General features: G+C 36.9%; 1 long non-coding RNA gene across 1 annotated transcript; it reads right to left on the bottom strand.

Moving 5' to 3' along the window:
* Positions 1-2,495: 2,495 nt before the first annotated feature.
* LOC139907338 (uncharacterized) lies at positions 2,496-3,569 on the bottom strand. Its single transcript, XR_011783880.1, has 2 exons — positions 2,901-3,569; positions 2,496-2,840 (listed from the first exon to the last, which is right to left on the bottom strand). It is a non-coding gene; the product is annotated as an uncharacterized lncRNA (long non-coding RNA).
* Between the last annotated feature and the right edge of the window lie 3,051 nt (positions 3,570-6,620).

Here is a 6,620-nt window from a genome sequence, read left to right as displayed (position 1 = left end):
GTCGACTCTACTTGTAGCCAAAACGTAAAATAAAACAGATTGAAGTAGCCTCATTAACTTGGGCCAGAAGTCCAACGTGCTGCAATTTCCACAGGGGAACTCCTTTGTGACGTTCGCTGTAGGGACAGGATCGTCCTCCGATTCAACACCGCTGCTTGATACATAGACATTGTTCCTGGACTTCATTTCATTTTCTTTATCATCCCGCGTAATATACCGCATTTATTCTGTCTAATTTCGTCACAATGGAAGAACTATACTCGGAGCTACCAAAGATTCATTTCACAAGGTCCTTTGCCTCAATTAGATAGGATGGAAAAGAAAATAACTAGAACGGGAAAAAGAATTTTTTCATTTTCCTAATTTGAAGAGGAAAACTACTGCGACATTGTGACCAAGGACCATTGGCCGCTTAGCATCTCCGATCTTAATCCCCCTTTTTTTCAATTACAAGGTGTCATTACGGACCAAACGACACTTTACACAAAACTATGTAAAGAGTTTTCGTTGATATCCCATGTCTCTAAATCTCTAAAATGTCAGATTAACAACCAAAAAAAAAAAGCAACGCATATTCGATCTTCTCCATGCCAATGTGAGTGCCGAAAGGACTACAGAGACCGTGGGCATCTCCATCCGGACTGCTCCTAATATCAAAAAGTCAAGTACAGTTTCAAAGAGGCAAGAAGAATCAAATCCCCTGTAGTAACAATATACTTGATTTTTCACTAGCCTTCATGTGGCACTCATAGAGTCCTTACTTTCCAGTTTGGGGAGTCTTGGAGAAGAATTTGGATTTGAAACGAGTTTTCATCATGAGAGTAGTGAGCACCAAGGACACGGCTAAAGTTGGGTATTGCTTGTAAATGTGGATATATTTAATATAAATTATAGCAAAAGGGAGAATTTAAAGCAGGCTGCCAACTGATGGTAGTAGTATTATCTTACACGCAGCAGAATGCAGTTTTTATTGACATATCTATCAATCCCTCTAACTATTCACTATTGAGTAGGCATTGCTACAAAAATCCGGTTTCTATCTTCAATATTAAGGAAGGTCTGACAAATTCATCATCGAACTTTTTTTCTACTGCTTATGTAATATCCTAAAAATCTGTCATCTTATATGAAATTTCAAAAAAACTACACAACTTTCTTAAAAATCTAGATATTTAAATAAAATTTTCAGAAATTACAGAGTACAATATTGTGCAGAAGATGATTTTTTTATATATTGAATTGCATAATGTAAAATTTGAGTATATGAATATCTTCCCACGCTCTCCAGACAATTGAAAAAAAGAGGATATTAAAGATTAAGACAAAGTACTTTCAAATTGCGATGTAACAAAAATTGAAAGTCCTAATGTCGGGTTAAAATTTAGGTATTTCGCATCAACAGATTAATCAAAAACTTTACTATATACTAGAAAAATAAATGTGTAAATGTTCATTTTACATTTTATTTGATGCATTACATGTTATTGGTAACTTTGAAGCCTATTTTGAAATGACATATGTTTCAGCAGTTAGTGCAATTAAACAAAGCAACAGATTGATTTTTTTTTTTTTAAATTGGGTGAAAGACTTAGAAGTTATCTACATTAAATATAAATGACGGGAAATTGATTTATCCCATTGAAACAATGAAAATCCAGCACTTTTATGAAAACCTCTAAAACACTTCTAAACTTCCTCGCACGCCTCTTGCAAGTTTTTCTCTGTCCTTAAATCAGCATTTTCTAACATACCTACTACAATGTGTGAATTCATGAAGGTAGCTTAGTTATACCATAACGTGTGTACGACTGATGTTTGACTTCCGCCATCCTTTTTAAATTTGACGTCATAGTAAATGAGGGTTTGCGTGTGTTGTCAAAATCTATTTTTCTTGCCCAGCAGTCGATACGATACATTAAATTGAAAATTCTAGTAATAGTGACGTCATAGACTATGATTGGTTACGTGTTTTTGGGGTGCCTGTCTTGCCCAGCAATCGGTACATTACATCAGATTGAAAATTAAAGCAAGCCCAATTACATGAGGGTCTAACCTTGTATTTCTATTAACCTTGGTGATAGTGTAATATTTATGCCACCATTTTTTTTTTCTTTCGCCAATAAATTTATAGTTTATGCCTAAGCCACCCCATGACTGTTTATAATTTGAATCAATAATTGGGTGCTTCATATATTGACAACATAACATACCAATTTGAATAAGAGTAATTATAATTGGCAAGGAAAAGGACTGTAGGCGTTTACGACTTGAAACTAATGCTTCATCTTTCCACGTGCATCCACATTAACGTACTTTGTGGATTGTAGGTTCGATGTACATATATAAATAATTCATAAAATGTTTTGTAGGAATAGAATTGTGTTGGGTAGAACTGAGGGAGAGACGCAAGCTTATTTATAATAGGAGAGATCCAGGATGACCGGGAGAGATGAGAGGAAGAAGGACGTGGAGGAATGATACTACACTAGATCATGTGTGTTCTAATTATACTCTAAATATATTTACATAAGACGACACTATTTATAATACATAAAACTCAGTACTTAAATACATAAAAGAATATACAGGAAGATAAAAACCAGAAAGGACATATTAAATACATAACATCACCCCCCAAGCACCAAATCCATGGCGGTGCTTAAACAGGTTCCTCTCCATGAACAGCAGCCTATAGATCCGCTCCATCCATGTCCAGGCGAGGACAAAGCATTCTTCCTTGTATTTTAAAAGTTTATCTCCATAGACGTGCCGTGCTCTCAGCACGCGCACCGGAGAAAGGAGAACAATACTCCTCATAAAGGTTTCAAGGACCCGAGCACCTTGCTCGTCCCTGGGAGAAATAACATTCACCCTTGTTGAAGTTTTAAGGACCCGAGCACCCTGCTCGTCCCTGGGAGAAACAACACTCACCCTTGTCGAGGTTTTAAGGACCCGAGCACCCTGCTCGTCCCTGGGAGACATCTTGCTCGATGTACCCTCATCCAACTCGGGATGATCCACAAGAGAGACCGTTCCACATCCATCAACCAATGATATGAACGGGAGAGTAGGAACAGAGGAGAACCAAAATTGTGTAGGAACAAATCCATTTTTAATTATGTGGTCCCTGACCCGGACACACACTTCACTTCTTGAAAGTGACCAAGGTTCCCTTCCTTCCTCCACGAGGCCCAAACATAGGCACAGTCCATATTGCTCCGCCTTCCGTAAACGAACGAGCGTTCTCCCTATCGACGAAAAAGGGCTACCCAACTCCAAAAGGGCTAGCTTCGCCGATGATCCCACAGCAGGGAGGTCACGTGATCCTGATCCCATCCTCGTCGCCAATGTTGCGTCTTGACGAGGGAGAGACGCAAGCTTATTTATAATAGGAGAGATCCAGGATGACCGGGAGAGATGAGAGGAAGAAGGACGTGGAGGAATGATACTACACTAGATCATGTGTGTTCTAATTATACTCTAAATATATTTACATAAGACGACACTATTTATAATACATAAAACTCAGTACTTAAATACATAAAAGAATATACAGGAAGATAAAAACCAGAAAGTTGCAAGATGTGTGTAATAATCTTAATACATATTTCATATATCTTATTTGGCTCAATAAACCATCGACATTTGTATACAAAATTCAAAGGAACGACAGTTCAAGACCGGTCCCAAGAAGCTTTTTGTCCCAGAAGATATGTTCGGTAATCTCACTCGCTACAAAGCAGATTTAATTGTAATTTATTAGAAAATCACTTATGGACAACCCTACGTAACACAAAGCATTTGATGGGTTAAGTGACGAAAAAAAATAACAATAATTAGTGTCTTTCCCATTAATTTGACAAACAGATTTTAAGCCTGAGATTGAACAATATACGAGGTGTGTATGTATTTTTTAGGACTTTCTTTTTATTTATTTATCAGTAATTATGTTATCACCTACAAAGTAATCCTCTCTGATATATGGTCTGTGGAAAAACGCCGACTGTCAAAAGGTCAGCCGATAGAACGTCGACTAACAAAACGTAGAATGAACAAAACGTTGATCAGACAAAAACGTAGAACGACAGAACGTCTACCGTAGAATACAAAATAAAGGACTACTCCAAATGATGTTGCGATATACCTCATTCAAACTTTCCCGCCTGACACATAGCCCAGCACCACCTATATCAACTGCCAGACAGGGGCCCTCCCATTCGTCTTTTTACATGTCGGGGGGATTTTTAGTCACCGCTGTGTCCCAAAATGGAATGAAATCTAACCCACACTATTTAAGTAACCAATAAGAGCCCCTCACAACCTATGTGTACCCCTCTAATGTTTGGCCTGTTTTCGGGTACGGCTTGGCCCCAAAAATGGAATGAAATTCACCGCCACTATTTAAATTTACCCCACCTCCATTTACACCCTGAAAGAGCCCCCCAAATTTGAGATTGTTTCGGGATTAATTCATTTTGAGGCCCTGCGGTACCCGAAATAGCCTCAAATTTCGAAGCTTAAATGGGAGTTTGTGAGGATTCCTTACTGTTTGTTTAAGTATGGTTGGTGGGGTAAACATCTCGGGCTGGAAATATTTGGAGTGAATTGTCGTAGAAACAGTTTTTCATATTTTGAAATGTAATATTTTCAGTTTTGATGTTCTGTCCATTCGACATTTTGACCTACTACCCTCTGATACAATATACTTGCGCCAAAACTTGTTCCAATCCTCGAAAGACTTCTCATAAGCACTTTTTGGTATAGCTTTGAGCTCTTCCAGCAATGCAGTAGTTGGGCATCTCCGTCCTTTCATAGGTCTCTTCAGTTTTGGGAAGAATAAAAGTTACATGGGGGCAAATCTGGTGGAAATTGTGTCTGAGGCATGATTGTGATATTTTTTTTCGGAAAAAAATATCTCACAGGCAGAGTGAGTGAGCAGGAGAGGTATCGTGATGCAAAATCCATTCATTGGACGTTGTCTTCATTTTGCTTCTTGCATACCGAACGTAGGCCCCCCGCAAAAATTTGAAAAGTCACCTCTCTTTTTAAACAAACACCGCCTAAATTATGTACTCGAGTCCAATGCTCAAACAACTACTTTGTAATTAATTCAAGTGCTGACTTAGGAGTAGTGTTTAAAGCTCAATGGGATTTGTCCCTCTCATTACAAAGGCATGAAGGCACATGATCCATCACTTTAGTGCAAATATCATATGCGTATGGAAATCTTTGTTTAACAAAATGGCGATTGTATCATATCATGAAGTGATCCATCATTTTAATAATCATGATGACATATTGTCATAGATAGATAAATCAATATTATCCCGTAAATTCATTTTTATTCATAACTACGAACATGATCCTATGTAAAATATGATTCTTTGATACAATAATTGTAATTCTAAAGTGAATAATGACTAGTGAGCTAAAGGATCATTTATTTTGAGTAATTTTATATTTGACAAATTTGCCTATTTTCATGTTCTTTTAACTCTTCAGGGCCACAATTTTCAAAGAAATCCCAACATTCCTCATTCTTTATTACTCAAATCCTTTAGAAAACTCCATTACATTTGATTCAACTGTTTCTAAGAGTATTTAATGACGTATCTTTTTCACCCATTATCATTAGAGAAGGATATTATATTAATCAAAGGCGTGAATCATCTAAGAAGTTCATAAAGTCCATAGAGTCATATACTTTTTATACAAAACAAACAGCTTTTTTAAATTGCATTCATGAACATCTTACACTTTGAAACAACCCGTAAATTTGATACCAATAATCATTTCACCATATCACAAAAACGAGTGAATGATATTATGTACAAATGTATTCAAACGATAGCTCATACTTTTAATAGTCAAGACTTGGCTTCAATCGACTTTTTTTTAAGTAAAAACTGTTTCAGGTCTCTAAAGAGATTAATAATTGGGCGGAGATAATCGAAAGAACAGGTAATTATTAATAAGAAGACCGATTTATTTTTTCTGTTCTGCCCTATGGGATTTCTATAGACTGATCACTTCAGATATTTTGGTCTAGACTGCAATCTCAGACTACATACAGAAATTTAATCATTGGCAAATCGTTGTCCGATATTTTTTGCTCTCAATCCACTTTTTACCCACTCCTGATTTATGCGTTGTACAAATACGATTAATGCAACATATATATATATATATGAAGTCATTGTAGGTCAATGCTCACAATTTAGAAACACCATTGACGTCATCAACAATGCATTTATAGAATCGGTTAAGACCAAATTTTAAATAAGACTGATCCATGTCGAGTTTTTTTTTTTCTTAGAGCGATCCAGAGCGATTTTATTTTTGGGAGAAATCAAGACCAAATTTTTCTTTGAAACGGATCCAGACAGTGTTAGTTCCTTCGCCTAAAAGTTACAAGGGTCCATCATTTGTTATTTGGCAGGCAATAGGCGCTTAGGTGTTCAACAAAGCTAATTCTCACGACTTCGTCTTTCTTGTAGATCTTGTGGATTCTTTTCCAAACAAAACCATTTCTTTAGTGAATTTTGATTCCGGGACATCCGCTACGGATGTAGTGCCTGTCCTGGCTGACAGTGACATTGAGGGCCTCGGTATTGCATGAC

This window comes from Lepeophtheirus salmonis, chromosome Z, assembly GCF_016086655.4.
Source record: "Lepeophtheirus salmonis chromosome Z, UVic_Lsal_1.4, whole genome shotgun sequence".
Lineage (NCBI taxonomy): Eukaryota > Metazoa > Arthropoda > Copepoda > Siphonostomatoida > Caligidae > Lepeophtheirus > Lepeophtheirus salmonis.
Note: the sequence above shows the minus strand (reverse complement) of the source record. Positions and strands in the feature narration are given on the sequence as shown.